Genomic DNA, 17,968 nt, shown 5'->3' with positions numbered 1-17,968 from the left:
TATGTTTAGTTTACAATTTAAATAACTAAGAGATAAATTCTGCTAGGATAAAATTCAGTATAAATGCTTTTTTTTTTCAAATTTTCCACACTTATTTTGCCAGGGTTGTAGTGTGTTAAAGACAATATTTAAAATAGTGTAAAGTAATTTGCACTTCTGCATAATTGCCTGATCTTTCTTGTTTTTACTTAATCCTCGTGACAAAAGTGAACAAATCAATGGTGATAGAATCAGACAGATGTGTAGCATATATGTAAAAAATATAATTAAATTTAAGTGATCCGAGCACTAAAAGAAATAAAGGGAGAATACTGAACTAAAAAACAGCATGGGAGACCGATTGGCAGAGAGTGAGAGAGCGAGAAAATAAGAGAGAGAGAGAGAGAGAGAGAGAGAGAGAGAGAGAGCGCGAGGGAGAGCGAGGGAGAGAGAGAGACTAAGGGGAAGTGCGGAGATCGCCAGAAGCACATGCAGCGTGACAGCGCAGCCAGCACTTCCACTCACTGATACCCTGTAGTGGCTTCGCTATACAAACTTGGGCTGTCGTGTATCATCATTTGACAGTTAAATAGAAAAATTACTAAGTAGCCATCAAACAGTATTCCACAATCCTGTAAGCCTGCTACTTAACTGGAATAAGGAGGATGACGGTGCCAGTGACTGACGTTGGAAAGGGACAGTAGCAACTTGAACCTGTTCGTCTTCATTTTATGTTGGAAAACTCACTAGCGGTTTTGTCAGTTTCGAAAAAGGTATGGAACCCTAAATGTATCCCTTTTGAAACGTTTTATGAATTAGATATTTAGAGTACGTTTCACTTATACCACAGTAGTATCTAAAGCAATAATGTTTGAGTCGGAGTCGTAAGGGAGCAAGTTTAGTTATTTTACGCCCATGCGAACTAAGATGCTGACAGGATGAAGATAAAAAAGTTAAGGATTCTCACAGTTTTCTACTTCAGAATATTTATTTTGACGAGGACTGGGTAATTTCGTAGTTAACCTTAACGCGTTGAAAACGAACTTTGCGATAAAAGAAAAGATTTCTGCACGACGCGAAAGTCATGTCATGCAGGTCTCTTCTCGGACGATCATAAACTTTCAGTGACTGATTAAGTAATGCTTCCTACGTAAATATTTATTATCATTTTGTAACGAATCATTAGCAGTGTTGATGAGATGAAAATAAGATACAGAAACTTGTTTAAAAGAGTACGGTTTCAGTCAAAATTGTCTCTCCGCTCACTATAATAAAGGAGCCCATTAAATAAATACATTAATACGAGCATACATTCCAATAAATAAGACTTAGAGACACTAATGACATTGTACTGTTAAGTCACCATAGAAGTAGCAATATTAATATTGTCTGAACCAATTATTCAACATAGGAATTCCAGGAAAAGAATGTTTATTCACACATAGCGTTGAATGCTGATGCACCACCCTTCAGAAGCTGTAACCCTTCATGACACAAGTTTTTAAAGTGCCCCATAAGATGTACATTTGCCTATTTGTTACATTTAGTTCGATCTTCTCATCTTTACTTAAAGTTTGTATGCCGTATCTTAAATTAACCACGCGAAATGGACTGGGAAAAAGTGGGTACAAAATCGAGAGCTTAATGGAGAGTGGAATTCCGTTACGAGTGGCACAGAGTTTGAGCTTTAAGTTATATTTAATATTTGTTGAAAAAAAAAACAACTGCCAGCTGTTCTGACGAATGTGTGCACTTTATATTTTAAATAAGGTCTCTTTAGACACGCTTGCTCGTTTCAATAGACTTTAGTAATTCAAGCGAACAATGACATACACGTTTTATTCTCATGGGTTTGAATGTGCTATGTTTTATATTACTCTTTTCAGTTTTCCATATAAATTCAAACAAATAATATTCAAAAGGAAATATTTAATGGAACTCTTACATTCACCAGCAGACCTAGAAGGTTGCCTTGATCGCAGTAAAATCATTGTTAACAGTTTTAACAGGAGCATCACTTCCGCATCGGGAGTATTGACGCTAATAATACTAATACTGCTGTTTTGACAAAGCTGCATTGCTTGTGCAGTGCAGCATTCTGTGCTTCAGTTAGTTTGAATAGTAGGGGGCATCCTCCTTTATGTGGTCAAAGTCAGTCTTCCAGTAAACGTCTGATGAGCCTTTGTCTGTTATAACACCGACACTTTTGTAGATTCAGCACTACATCTGCTCTTGGAAATGAAGATGGGTTTTAAGCTTTCACTTGTAGTTCATGTTAGGAAGGTTACTGTATTTTTCTTTCTCTTGCATAAAAAGCAATTGCTTTCGGGGAGTTTACCTTATATCTCAATAATCTGTCCATATGATTAATATAAAATTAGAGGTTAAATTTGTTGAAAAAATCTGTGATGGAGCCAAATAAAAAATGTAGAGATAAATAGATAATGACCCACTGGGGGGAAGCTGCCGTAGTGGTGATGAACTTGGTGTTGGGTGAGTTGTGCTAATTTTTTCGGATTTAAATAACCAAGTTTAATTGTTCAGTTGAGACTGATTGGTATTGAGCAGCTGCTCTTTTGAGTCTCCATTAAATGGATCATCCTAAGGCTTTGCTCTATTTTAGGTGCATTTGTATGGCTACTTCCCAGTGATTGGTACTTATAATCAGACATTCTAACCATATTGCAAGGAAAGTGTCTTCCTTTATATAGACCTCAGTCCTTGCCATATACTTATTTTGTTTCCTGTTTGGAATTTGAATTTCATAATAATACAATGGGCTCTATTCACGGTCAACAATTTTGTTCTTTTTGTTATTCCAAGTATGCTGATTGATTTAAGTGTTTATGCTGTCTATTCTGGTTTGATTCAAAGTGAAGCTGTTCTGCAGTAGCATCTAAAGTGCATGATATTCCACACAAAAAGTTTATTGTCAAAGAGCCCTTTTTAGAGACATGGTAGTCGTTTCATTTTATATAGTCTATATATTTTTCATTTATTGCTCTTTTAAAAGGCGTGCACTTTATTTGATATTGTAATTGAGTGAACTGTCTTAGACTATGTGGGATATCCATACAGTCTCCATGTAATTCTTACAATAACAAGGCATCAATTTGGTCCACAGCCCTGACTTTGTGATCTTCAGCAGGCCCCTTCTGGCCACACTCCAGCATTTTAAGTGAATTTCTGTATAAAACAACAAAGTACTTCTGAAGCATGTGATTATATTTGTTTATCTTTAAAGGATGTACAGTAGCATCATGCAACACTTTTTAATTTGTATTTATTATTTGTTATGTATTGATGCTTTTATATCCACATTCAATACTGCTTTGCAAAAGGGAATGGCAGAGGGGAATCAATATTTTGAAGAATGTTAAGCTGATGAGTTAAGGAAGCTTTCTCACAAGATTCTTATTGTCATTTAACATATGGACTTGTCAAAGATTGGCAAAAGTGGCTTAATAAATTAAATACATAAAATAACAATTTCCAATTTATTTAAGGGCTGTGAGGGCGTTAGGTTTATGCCAGAAGCATCAGGTTTGAAGGAAGAACAAGACCTGGACAGGATGTTAGTCCATCGCAGGGCCAACACATGCACACAGCCAATTTGGAGTCATCAGTTAACGTAACCTGCATGTTGTTGTGATGTATGAGGAAAGTCGACGTTCCCAAAGGAAAACATAAGCAGACATGGAGAACATGCATACCCATAGTAAAACACATACAGGCACTAAGAACATGCATGCCCATAGTTAAACACAGAGGCATGGAGAATATGCGTACCATATATAAAAACACATGCAGATAAGGAGAGCATGCAGACTCTGTGTGGAAAACAATCCGATGTTGGATTTAGACCCATGACACTTCCATCAACATGCCACAGCTAACAAATACCAGTTTGTAAAATAGTACAATATGATACAATAATAGTACACAATACAATTAACAATAAGAGTAAAATACTAGAATAAAAAAATAAGTAACTGATTACCTAAAGCATTTATGCTATAAATTCTTTTTCTGTAAAAGTAATTTTAAAAGGGCAGTTGGCAGAAGTCACATATTTTTTGTGTCCTTAATGGTCCAAGACTGTAGGGCCCTGACAACCAGACAAAAATGGTGTAGCATTAGCTTCAGTGTACCTGCCTGTTGGATCCTATTGGTCCAGTGACGCTTGGAGAGGCTATTTGAAGAAGGCAAAATTTACAGTAAGGCATTGTTGTAATAAGATATACTGTATATGATGTACTGTATATTCAGTGTTAGTGCTCTCCAGTGTCGTTGGTACTTTTTGGGCTCTGCAAGAAGGAGTGCCAGATAAAATATAAAGTGTGCTTTGGCAGCAGTAAAGTGGCATATTATATTCAATTTTGTTTCAAAAGATCCATTTACGAAACATGTCTCTAGTAGAATTTCCATTCAGACACACTGCACATCTGCCCAGACACAGCACATTTGGCCTGGACACATGCTGATACACTTTTGAGCTTACATTTACAGCTCATCTACTCTGAACACATGCTCCCATGCTGTAGAGATAATGGTAGAGCAAATAAGACATCTGTAATCAAGTAAATAGAGCCTACTATAGACTGAACTGGTGAAATAGATTCAACTTTTAATTTTCCTACAAAGTCAGAAGTGTCCACAATCAGTAACAGACTGAGTGATATGGTTCAAAAATCAAATAAATTAAAACAGCTTTACAAAACAAATAATAACAACTAATTAGTGAAATTTGCAATGTTTCTTCTAATAAAGGAAACTACTAAGGAATTGGGTCTGGAAAAAGGGAGATATAAGTGGGTGTAAATTATGGGGAATAGAGGATAAATGACCAAAAGACTGCCTATCATGAAGAGAGTGAAGAGAACATGGTTATGAAGTGATGCACAAACAGAGGGACAATTAATGTGATGTTTGAGGATTTAGCTGTTTTGCCACACGCTCACCAACATCCGCAGGGATGGCTGTTGTGGAAAGATGCACAATTTACTGTAAGTTACTGTACATGACTGTCCTATATGATGAAATGATGAAGACCATATCAGAGAGTGACTTCTTAGATGACTGTCCTGCCAAAAACTGAAGCCATCTCAAACCAAAATCTGTTACTGCTGCTTGTCTGTCTTTGGAGATCAATTTGAAGAAATGCATTCCAGTTTTGCAGCATGAAAGAAGAAATTGATCTGTCTTCAGCTCACGTAGTTTCGTGTGATGTTTTGCTTCTTCATCTTCAATATCTGTCTTCAGAGGGTTGTTAAAAAGTGTGCAGTTTGACACCAGTACCTTAAACTTCTGAAACCTGGCTTTCAAAACTTTCAATAAAGATTTTTATTTTAGGCACAAATTAATCAAAGTTTCAAATGTGGCCATTTTCTTTTAGCTCCTGTAGTGGCTCCCTGCAGCTCACAAAATGAGTACAAGTCATTCTTGCTTTGAAAAAGTCAGAGTTTGTTCCTGAATTTGAAAACATGGTTATACAGTTTATTCACATTTTGGTATTTTCCTTGTCAGCTTAACATCAGAGAATTTAAAAGCTTAGCTGTTATCAGTCAGACTTTCAGGTAATGTAGAGTAACAGTTAAATTCTAGTAAGTAGAGATGCATTTCTTTCCTAAGTGTAACAAATCTCTGCAAACACTTTGTTGCACTTAGCCAACTTGGATTTGTAGGCAGACATAAATCCTAACATGCACCATTCAGCACTTCAAGGAAACTTTTGAGCTTTCTGTGTGTCAAGGCATGGTTACCAACTCTAATCAAGCTGGCAATCTTAGGCACTATCTGCCTAATATTGGCCATTTTAGATGTGAACCACACTGAGTCAATTGTTGCATGATACATTTAAACATTGTTGCCTTAATAGCATTACATATATCTTCTCCTTCTGTGAATCTGTGAAATTGTGCTAATTCCATCAACATTTCTGAAGCGCTGAAATCTTGATCTACATAATAAACAAAAGTAATTAGCTGTTTAGTATCAGTCGTATCATTACTTTTATCCTGCGCAAGAGAAAAGTAGGATGCACAATTTACCATATCCCAGAGCATATCTATAATTTACTGGTCGACATTGCAGATACTGTACATTGAGCAACAGTCTGGTGCAACAGTGATATGGATTCCATGTTATTTGCCATCTTCTCATTTCCAAAAGCCTCAGCAATCTTAACTACACACCTTTTAATTACAGTCCCACAGCTGAATGGATATTTCATTCTTGCAATTTCTCCTGCTTCAAGAACTGAGGTTTTTACAGCTTCCTTCTGAGTTGTTGCTGCTGTAAATGCACTTTTTGCTTACTCAGCTGGCTCTTTAAATTTCTCACTATGATCACCCTAGTGTCACCTGTATATCTGCAATATTTCTTTTCCTGCACAATTGTCCAGTCTGTGCACACACCAAGCAGTCAGTGATGCTTATCTTTATTTCTGACAAATAGTCAAATTCACACTTTTCTTGAAAATCACAATTTTTAGCATCAATCTTCCCTGTGTTTGTAATGTTCTTTGCTGTGTTGTTTTGCTGCAGACATGGCTATGTACTTATGAGTGCAGTGTGGAAATCTGTAAACAAGCAAAGATTCAGAATGTTATGTTCAGATAGTGGATCCATTTTGTTGTGTATTAGCTTTCATTATTACACAGCAGAAAATAGACTTTCAGTACCAATGTTTCCCAGATGCTAAATACATACCCTCCTCCATGATGGGACTGGCAGATTTCAGAATGAGCTGTCACTGATACCATGTCCTCCCACAAATTTTGCTGTTCACCCCTGCAGTCACTGTACATGTAATGCTGTGACTTCTCCAGCTGCCCTTCTTTAACAGACAAAAGTCGGTGGTTTCACTTGCATAGTGCAGTGCAAGTTCAGCACCCGTCCATGCTGCCAAACTCTTAGGCCACACATAGCAGCCTGTTGCAGCCCACTGGACAGCAGTCTTCTATGCAAAGTACTTTCTTTAGTTTATCTTTGTCATGAAAATTATTAGAATGTGGGTGGTGGTTAAAAGGTCTGTAGGAGCAGAGTAGCATGAGGAGCAGAGTAGCATGGATTCACTGCTTGCTTCACTGCTTTATCTTTGCCACTCCCATGTTAATAAATGAAAGCTTTTTCATGCTGCAGAAGTAATTTATTCCTGTGTATGGGGTCATGCATTGAAAAGTGTTTCTCACTTATGTTGAACTTTTTTAGAAGCAGCCGTGAAGCAGTAGCACAGCATGTGTTTAGATATATATTGCACTAGCGTATATTTCATCAGTGTGTGTGTGTTAAGTTAATTATCGATTCCGAAGTGTCCTTTAATAAGTGTGTATAGGTGAGTGCAGAAGTGGGCCCTATGGTGAAATAAAACCTTGTTATTATATTGCATCTAATGCTACTTCAGTAAGATTCTGGCCCCGTGCAACTCTGAATTAGATTATGTGAGTTTGACAAAGTTTTGTTATGTTTTCTTAGGACTTTGAATTTTAACAGCAACAACCTCAGCGTTTAAGCCATTTCTTCATCATATTATAGTACTGTGCAAAACTCTTTTGCACCTTAGAATCTTAATGTAAAATGTATTTTTGATGTTTATTTTTTCTACATCAGTGTAGTAGTAGTAAATTTCAGATTTCCAAATCTCAATTTAAAAAAAATTAAATCATTACAAACAGGAACTAATGATTAGTAACAAAATGAGTTGTTTTAAACCAAACTAATTGACTATTAATGATACGGAAATGGGTGTAGACAAAGTCAAATTGGATGAAGGACAACCAGACTGCAAGGTAAGGGTATGGCAGATGTGAAAACATAGCCTTCAAATAATTTCTGTTTTTACACCAAGACTTGAGTGAGTGTACCAGTAGGGCACAAGGTGGTCATTAGCTTAGTGTCTCCCAAGTAGAATTTCACAGCAGACACAAGTTTCAAGGTGCATCATTGAAGCACTTGTAAATAATTGCAAGACTGAGGATCAGAAACTAAGTGGCCGGCCACAGAAACTGAGTACATAGAGATTGGAGCTACATCAAACTGACTTCCCTTCTAAATTAGAACGAGGCCGTCAGTACTATCAGCTCTCAGTACAAAGAAACAGCTGATACCCTTGTACATCCCTCTGCATTCTAATCAAAATGGTCTGCACGGAAGAGTTTGTACAAAAAAGCAATTCCTGAAGTGGAAACTAAGTTAACTGAGTCAAGAAACTCACCTATGTGCAAAAATATAGTAAATGGGTGCTGAGCAGTGGCAGCAAGTGCTTTGGACTTATGAGTGAAAACTGAAATTTTTTCTCTTCATCAGGAGACAGTTTGTCCATAGAAGAGCTGCTCAGAATAAGCAGCCAACAGTAAATCACGGAGGAGGCTGTTAGTAGGTTTGGGGATGAATTTGTGCAAATGGATTTAGTAACCTGATCAGAATTGATGGAATCCATGAAGCTGAGAAGTAGAAATGGATTGTCATTCTCACACCATACATTCTCACGTCAGCATCTGATTTGTCCCGACTTCATTCTATGGCAGGAAAATGACTCCAGACTTGTGGCCAAGACCATAAAGAGCTATCTTCAGGAAAAGAAAAACAAGGAGTTCTGCAACCGATGGTATGGCCCCCACAGAGCTCTAAACTCTACGTCTTCAAGACTGTCGTTGAGAGGAGACAGAAGCAAAGAAGACAGCCAAAGTCTACAGGACTGTTTGCCTGTGGCAAGTTTCCGAGATGCATGAAACAAACTACCAGACAATTTTCTAATAAAACTATTTAACAGGTAATTGAAGCAGGTTTAATGGCTGAGGTAGCTAAAAGTTTTACTGTTTATTGATTTAATATTTAGAAACATGCCATTATTTTTAATCAATCCTTGTTTCACAGGTTTTTTATTTGTACCTAGGACTTTTGCTCAGGCATGTGTATTTTTTATTTTATAACTACATATTTATTGGGAAAATGGTGCTTCTGTGCCTTGCCACTTTTTAAAAATCATAATGTCACACTTCTTTGTGTACTAAAGCATTTAATGATATTGTCTCATTTTATGTGGATGTTGGGATGCTGGTTTTGTTTTTGCATTGTTTAAGTGATATTTTGTTGTTTTTTTTAACCCATTCTCTTATGTATTTTATTTATACAGAACAAGTAAGTCATTTTGAAGTGACAAACATTATGGATGTTTTTTTGCCACACATGTTGCTGGCACTTGCTTAATCACAACACCATGTGTACTGAGTTTATAAAAGCTGGACTGTATATTTAAAAACTTAAGAGAAAATGAGGAAGATTTATTTTGTTTAATTTATTCAGGGACAGAAAGTATATTTACCCTGAACTGAGTAAGGGATACATAAAAAGTTTCATCTTGACACTCTTTATTCTCCAGATGAGGTCTCACTAGTGCCTTATATAGCTTAGAGTACATTAAACAGTATAACTTAATCCCTTCAACATCATTTTTTGTGTTTGCAATCAGTAAAAGTACCCAAATGCCCAGTCACTTTTTCAGGATAAAAAGATACTTTTTCCATACTTCCCCCAGATAAACAAATAGTAAAAAAGTTAAACATCCCATAATTTGTACAATTTCTAAAAAAACATTTTTCTTGCCTTGTCATTCAGATCAGTTTTGACCCACCATTGAATTTAACAAATTTTCCATTGCATTTATTGTAGTTTATTTGTTCACCCCCTCTAAAACCTACAAGTTTTTTTTTAGTGTCAGAAGTATGAAGGCTTTTGGTAAAGGGCTCTAACTTTACAAAAATCAAAAAAGTTTCCAAATGTTGTATTTCTGTATGACTGCTACACTGCCATTTTCTTTGGGTCACTTTTAACCCACTATATACTTTAGTGGATTGCACTCTTAATTTTGGGTGGTTAGTTTGTTCACAACCCATATAAACATCCTACTCAGCATCTTTTCAGCTTGATGTATACTTAATATTTACATTCTCCAAGCCCCTTAAAATGTACCAGAATTGTAAAACGAATCAGTTCTTTTAGCATAAATACACTGTTCAAAAAAATTAAGGGAACACTTAAATCACTCATTGGATCTCACTGAACGAAATATTCAAGTGGAAAATCTTTACTGATTAATGCTGTGTAATTCGTTGAGAACAAATCGATGTAACAACGGTCAATGGAAACCAAAATTACCAACCCATTAAGGACTGGATTCAACTTCACTCTGAAAATCAAAGACTGATCCAATTTGTGTTAATTTCATCATGACAACTCATAACCTGACTCAGTAGTGTGTAAGGCCCTCACGTACCTGTATGCTCTCCTAACAATGTCTGGGCATGCACCTGATGAAATGGCGGATGGTGTCCTGGGGATTACCTTCCAAAACTAGATCAAGGCATCAGTGAGCTCCAGGACAATCTGTGGTGCTACTTGGCAGTGTTGGATGCACCGATACATAATGTCCCAGAGGTTCTCAATTGGTTTTAGGTCTGGGAATCATGTGGGCCAGTCAATGGCATCAAGGTCTTTGTCATCCAGAAACTGCCTATACACAATGGCTGCATTGTCCTGCACCAGGAAGATCCTAGGGCCCATTGCACCAGCATAAGGTTCTACAATGGCACTGAGGATTTCATCCCGGTGCCTAACAGCATTCAGGGTACCGTAGCTTAGCACATGGAGGTCTGTGCAACCCTCCATGTTATGCCTCCCCAGACTATCACTGACCCACCACCAACCCTGTCACGCTGGATGATGATGCTGGCTGCATAACATTCACCACGGTATCTCCAGACTCTTTAGCATTTGTCACACGTGCTCATTGTGAACCTACTGTCATCTGTGAAGAGAACTGGGCGCCAATGGAAGAGTTGCCAATTGTGGTATTGCCAATACCAATAGAGCTGCACAGTAATTGGCTGTGAGCACAGGTCCCAGTAGAGGACATTGGGCCCTCTACATACATGAAGTATGTTTCTGATAGTTTAGTCAGAAACATGCACACAAGTAGCTAGCTGGAGGTCTTTTTGTAGGGCTCTGGCAGTGCTCCTACTGTTCCTCCTCACACAAAGGAGCTGATACCAGTCCTGCTTCTGGGTTGATGCCCTTCTACAGACCTGTCCAGGTCTCCTCATGTAACAGCCCGTCTCCTGGCATCTCCTCCATGCTCTTGAGACTGTGCTGGGAGACACAGCAAACCTTCTTGTGACAGCACGTGTGGATGTGCCATCCTTGAGGAGCTGGGCTACTTGTGCAACCTGAATCGGTTGCTGGTACTGCCTAATGCTATCAGTAGTGACAAGTATCCTAGCAAAATACAAAACTAGGGAAGAAATCAGTCAGGAAGGATAAGAAGAAAGCAACTGTCTGTGGCCACAACTGCCAAAACCATTCCCATTTTAGGATTTGTCTTGCTATTGCCTCTCCAGGGCACCTGTTGCCTCTTTCATTTGCACAAAGCAGGTGAAGTTGATTCACAATCACTTATGTTTCCTAACGTGTTAGACTATGATGATTAAGTGTTCCCTTAATTTTTTGAGCAGTATACAGTATTTGTCTTAATGAAGAAATGAACTTCACACATTATAAATGAAATTCATTCTATGCTCCAAATGAATAGACATTTATATCTTATTACCTGAGTTTAGTGGCTGCTACTGCACTGAGCAGTTTTTGAATATTTGCAATCTGGCATACATAAAAAAGAAAGATGAAGATGCAGCCAGGAGTGAATTGCCCTCTTCTGTCATGACTCTTGTCCAGACTCCATCCTATCAGAAAGTTACACCTGTGAGAATAATACTTGTGGATTAATTTTCAGCTTGCATTTTTAATAAGATTTTTGTATTTTGACTACCAGCCAAAAGTAAGACTCATTTTCATCCACACAAGTTTTTATGTGTTTTAGGCTCCAAAATGAAAATAAAAATACATTTTCAGCCAGGCATCAGACCTACAGTGTAAAATGTAAAAACAGATATTAGCTTGAAACTGGCACAAGGAAAAAAATATCTAATTTTCTTTCAGTAAGCAAGAAATTAATAGGAGTTTGACTGTAGCAGCATTTGCCCAGAGGAAGCAATTGCACTGCACTTCATACACTAGACAAAAAAATGCTGCAGGGGACAATGGATTTGTAGTTTGAGCAGATGGCCCAAGAAGGCTATAGCAATGAAGGGATAGGATGGTGACATACCAGGTATATGGTGAGTGAATATGAAAATTAGCTCTGTTTTGGAGAATGGCAAAATGTGTTTTTTTTTAAAAATGAAGGTACACTAGACTAGTAAACAAAGTCTTTTTTTTTCAATTTGTGTTACTCCTACCTCTCAATTCTTATAATGGTAAATGAGTGATGGAGGTAATCTGCCTGTCGAGAATGACAATGGCAGATATACATAGGGAGGCTGAGGAATTCGTGTTTTTAATATTTATAGTAACAATGTATGCTATATTTAAGCAGTAATCAAGTACACAATTAAATTTTGCTGTGTGGGATATGCAAAACCTCTGAATAACAAAATGCATCACTTGGCCTTCTATTGAATTTCTTAGATCTTTCTGAAAAATATTTTTTCCTTTCAGGCTTTAGAGCAATATATATACTTAAGATTCCATTTCATACTGGCTTATTGCCTAAGTGAAAGCTAGCACAAACTGTCACTATTATGAATAGTATCACCAGTTTTTGCTGAAGGACTTTTTAAATGTGTATTTGGAAAAAGTGTGTACTTAAGTTGAAGGCCATTAATAACATTTTTGTAGCAGTGTGTTTGTTTTTTATGTATGACATATAATTTGGATGGTTTTTGAAGAACTTTTGCTTAATAAACCTTCTTAAAAAGAACGGCATGGCTCCAGAATCTCAAAACATAATTGGCAAAGGAGAATTCAGTATAAAACATTGTGGCGTTTTGTCTTACTACTGTGTGCCTTTCAAAGTCAGGAAAGTGTACTAAAAGTAGAACAATTTAAAAAAAAGCTTTGACAGTTATATAACAGAAGTATTATTATTCCTTAACATCACATTTTCAAACCCGCACAAAGAAGCAATGGGTGCAAAGCAGAAATTGGCCTTGAAAAATCCATGCTAGTCCACTGCAGAGACGATTCACAAATAAACTTTACTATTTGGAATTGACAGCTAATCCAATATCCCATTGGGATGTCGAAGGAAAACTGGAGTACGTGGAGGAAAAGTCATGGAGACCTGGGGAGAATGTGCAAACTCCATACTGACAATGGGCATGAAATTTAAACCCAGTGCACTAGATCACTAGATCTGTGAGGTAGTGATGTTAACAACCATGCCACCGCAGCAAACCACAGTAATACACCTATTACAAATACTGTAGAGAGGTTTCTAATAAATTGACGTGAAGAAGTGAAGAACAGAGTCTGCTCCTTTATGTCTGATATTCACTGATTTGTATTTTGCAAGGTAATTTTAATTTAATTGAACTGTTTGATTTTGAATTATGCTTGTTTCTCTTTTAGAGTAAATACCATCATATAAGAGTATATTGTAACTTAATTTTATTGGATTTAAGTTTGAAATAATAAGATGGAGCATAGATAGAGAAATAATCTGTTCAATTCAATACTATTTATTTTTATATAAGGCATTTCCACTTTTGTGGCATTGTTCACATTTACAAAAAAACATAATATAAAGCCAAAAAAGGATATTATTTATTTTTTTAGATTACTAAAGCTGCTTATGGCAATGATAGAAGCAACTGGTAGGCCCTTAACCTGAAAATTGCTCCAGGGGTGCTGTACAAAAACATAGTTACAGAGATACAGTGTAGATAGATAGATAGATAGATAGATAGATAGATAGATAGATAGATAGATAGATAGATAGATAGATAGATAGATAGATAGATAGATAGATAGATAGATAGATAGATAGATAGATAGATAGATAGATACTTTATTAATCCCAAGGGGAAATTCACAAAGTGAATTTTAAAGTGAATTTTAGTGGCAAAATAAATGAAGCAAGTAAGAGTCTATATATAGTTGACTAACTGACCACCCATTGCTTTCATGGTTGGTACCGGGTACTATGGCACAGCACAATGTCAATAACTATGATAGAATGTAGTGGAGGTCTAACATCTGATATGTATTTAGTGATGCTAGTGTCTTTCATTAAGTGTAATGTCTTTTTTTTTCAAAGCTTAAAGTGTCCAGAAAATGAGAAGAGAAAGAGGAAGGAATAGACTTGGTGAGAAGCAAGTGGGATAAAATGTGGATTTAGAACAATGGGCCTAATCTTTGTACTTGCACAGATATTTTAAAGGGTTCTGGTGGTTTGCCAGTTCTGTTTTATGACTATGTTTCCCATAATATCTTGTAGAAGGTGCTTCAAGGGTATGCAGTTCCAAGACCTTGCTGTATGGCATTTGGTGTTAAGTCAACCATTTTACTTGTGGACATTGTGATTTTTCTGAACAGTATATCAAGGGATTACCAAGGTTTGGTATCCAGTTTAGAATCTAAGGGTTGTACCTCTTCTGTTTACAGATAGCTTAATCAAACTTTTATCTGTTGTTTGCATTACAATGGTTTGTGGCCTTAATGTGGTTAGGATGAGAACTAGCATATTATGGTACTTTCTGAAAAAATTACTTTTTTCTTGAATGGAGATTACTACTCCAAGTACAGTGGCAGACACTTAACAGGCGTTGTATTGGACCAAAGTCTAAAAGCAGGATCTCAGATGAAAATTTTGATTTACCAGTTGTTCTATATCCCCATCCTCACCTATGGTCACAAGCTGAATAGTGGATATTGATGGTGTAGTGGAGTGAAATGATGGTACAGGACAAGATAGGAACTTCTTAGTTGGATATTGTAATATTGGTTTTAGGCTTGAATCAGCAAGAAACTGGATCCACATGAGAATGTGATTTCATCCACTGTCGACGCTCTTCCGGAAGGGGTGGAGCTTCTTTTGGTCCAATGCCCTCAAGGGCCGGATTCTCAAGACTGTGAGAGAAGAAGAAGACATGTCTGTTAGCGGCGGCACCCCTTCTCATCCCAAGGTGGTACTGCTTACTTTAGGTGAGCCTGGAAGGTGACTCTCTGGTATGCATGAGAATGGAAAGAAATAAAATGTGTACAAAGTGGCCAAAATTTGATCCTTGTGCAGTGTTTCTGGGCTCACTTTCCTTGCTAGGGTGAGAAAATAGGCAGTACACTTTTAAAAATAAGTGTTCTTTAATGGTTTGATGATTCATGGTAGAACAATTCCTTAACAAAGTGTCATTTAATTCTGGGAAGGGTTCTTTGCTTCTATATGTGGGATTTTGGGATTTGAAAACATTCCTAATATGTGTACAAAACAGAAATAATTATAGTAGGCTACCTAGCAGGATACTAACAGATCATGAAAAACCTGGACTTAATCTTTGTTAATGTATGCAACATATATGAAAATGTGAATCCATTGGTATTTCACAAATCTGTTGTCATCTAGTTGTGCTTATTTTTGAAACCTGTTATGGATCTAAATAAAATGTGTTTTTTTTATGAGTGTGCAGAATGACTTAGGAGCTGAGCTGTTGCTTCTCCAGACTGAGAAGAGTCATTTACGTTGATATTAATGAGTGATGTACCAGGCACAGTCCAATGAGAGAAAACTCAGTGAAAGAGACAGAAAATGCTGGAGATACTATATGTTGTGTTAGGCCTGGGAATATGTGTGATTCCTTCAGGAAATGCTTGAGGAAGTTGCCAAGAGTATTGTGGCCTGGTCACTCCAGCTCTATGGGTTGCAACTGTGACTCTCACCAGGAAAAGTGGAGTGATGAAATCATGGTGAATGATACATTCAACCTTGATGATTGCATTTTCTTATGAATTATCTATGTTTTAAGAGGATCTTCTTTGGTTAAAGGCTGTTTTACAGATGAGTTCAAGTGATTTGTTGTGTGTTATTTATACTGAGTACTGTTATTATAATAGTGTGTTAAGTTGGTTCTAATTCTTATCTGAACCAATTTATTGGAAGAAGTAGATACAATTAAATAATGAAGCAACATGGCTTCATTAACAGGAGAGACGTTTATACTTTCAATGTGAACATCACCTACATGCATAATAGTAACATATAGTTTATCATTACAAAATCCAGATTTTCTCATGGTGTTTTTCACATCTATGTAAAAATTAAAATTACTTATTGAAAAATTTTTTGTCATGCATTACACCTGCTAACTTTGTATATTCCTAATTTATTTTTACTGTCTAAAATTAGGACCTCAAAGATTTTTTAATCTGAAGTTCATCATTACCACATTAAGTGCTCTTTCTCTGTTTTTAGTGTGAAAAATTGGTTAAAACATTAGACAAGAAGCAAAGTTTTATTGGAAAAAATAAACAAACAACTATCAGAGTTTGTTTTTAAAATAAGGTAATTAAGTAAAATGCCTGTACTTCCTAATGACCATATTTATAATAAAAAAATCCATTTAATATGCTTTGATGTGAAGAAGTTGCTGTGTATCTAAAGCTTTTATAAAACCGATTGTTATTGAAGCCTGACATTAAAACCAGAAAAATGTATTAACTTTTCAATGTTGATTACAATTTTAATTTGTATCTGATTTTGAATCAGCAAAAATTAATTGAAAAAAAAATAATTTGCTCATCTTGGAAGGCATTTCAAACCTAGTATAAGAATAATTATACCCTAGTATACCCTAAACAAGTTTTAAACTCAATAGCAGTGGGAAGAATAAACAGTTTGTTTACCTTGGATAAAAACAAATAAATATCATACTTGATAATTATGGAGTACCACAACACGAAATCAATTACATTAAAGTTGTTTTTTCTTTTTTGCATACTACTGTATATTCTGTTATTTATTAAAATGGGCGCTCCGGTTTCCTTCCACAGTCCAAAGACATGCAGGTTAGGTGGATTGGCGATTCTAAATTGGCCCAAGTGTGTGCTTGGTGTGTGAGTGTGTTTATGTGTGTCCTGCGGTGGGTTGGCACCCTGCCTGGGATTGGTTCCTGCCTTGTGCCCTGTGTTGACTGGGATTGGCTCCAGCAGACCCCCGTGACCCTGTGTTCGGATTCAGCGGGTTAGAAAATGGATGGATGGATGGACCCTAGATCAGCTATAATATTTCTGTATAAACTTTTGATATAAATTGTATGATAGTAGGGTGCTCTTGAAGCAACCTTCCACACTCATAATACATACCAACAATGTACTTTAATTGTAGAAACACACAAGGAAGAGATGAACACAAGAAGGGTGCAGAAGTACAAAGTATACAAATGGAAAGCAATGCTCTGCCTCTGTGGGTCTCTGGGTTAACTTCTGTTATCACATGTCTATTGTCTTAAATGATGGAACAACTATTTTTCATTTTCAGGACCAATGGTTAATTTAGACATAAAAAAATGAACCAGGACAGTTAAATCTAGAGATGGCTTCATTGATTTTAATAAGGATACAGTGCAAGTTCAAGTAGTAGAATAATTAGTAGTTAGACAATTGATGGGAAACCTACATTTATACTTAATTTTGATGCAGAGGCATAGTGACAGGACAGGCAAGGAAGACATCCATTTACATAGTTACTTGTTACAACAACAGATCTGTAGGAACACCCCTTGAAGCAGAGCATCAACACACTACAACTACACAGTCAGAAACCTTCCATAATGGGGAGCCCACAATCTCTGTTTCCAGAGTGTGATGAACGTTCCATTAAATGTAATGTAATACATATCTGGAAGAAAACATTGAATTGACTCAGTTCATTTAGACAATTCAGCAATTAGGCGTCAGTCGGTCTCTCGAAGTCCTACTGTAGTTAGTACTCGGACAAAATCAGCAGAACCAATTCAGCCACAGTGAAGCAGATGTGTAAGAAGTCAAACTTTAGTCTCTCTGTAGTCCTATCACTATTGCTTCAGGTGCAACGCTTTGATCTTTAAAGCTGATTAAATCTTATTTGAGATATACTATGTGCTGCGAGAGGCTCTCTGCCATTG

General features: G+C 36.7%; 1 protein-coding gene across 4 annotated transcripts in view; it reads left to right on the top strand.

Annotated features, from left to right (window-relative positions):
- The first annotated feature begins 463 nt into the window (after positions 1-463).
- The window catches only part of chst15 (carbohydrate (N-acetylgalactosamine 4-sulfate 6-O) sulfotransferase 15), a 232,668-nt gene continuing 215,163 nt past the window's right edge, over positions 464-17,968 (top strand). For all 4 annotated transcript variants that reach the window (XM_028795250.2, XM_028795249.2, XM_028795247.2 and 1 more), the window contains exon 1: positions 464-752. The gene's annotated coding sequence lies outside the window, so the exon portion shown is untranslated. The remainder of the gene's footprint in view (positions 753-17,968) is intronic.

Source organism: Erpetoichthys calabaricus, chromosome 2 (assembly GCF_900747795.2).
Source record: "Erpetoichthys calabaricus chromosome 2, fErpCal1.3, whole genome shotgun sequence".
Lineage (NCBI taxonomy): Eukaryota > Metazoa > Chordata > Cladistia > Polypteriformes > Polypteridae > Erpetoichthys > Erpetoichthys calabaricus.
The sequence above is the reverse complement of the archived record's forward strand: the minus strand, read 5'-3'. Positions and strand labels throughout refer to the sequence as shown.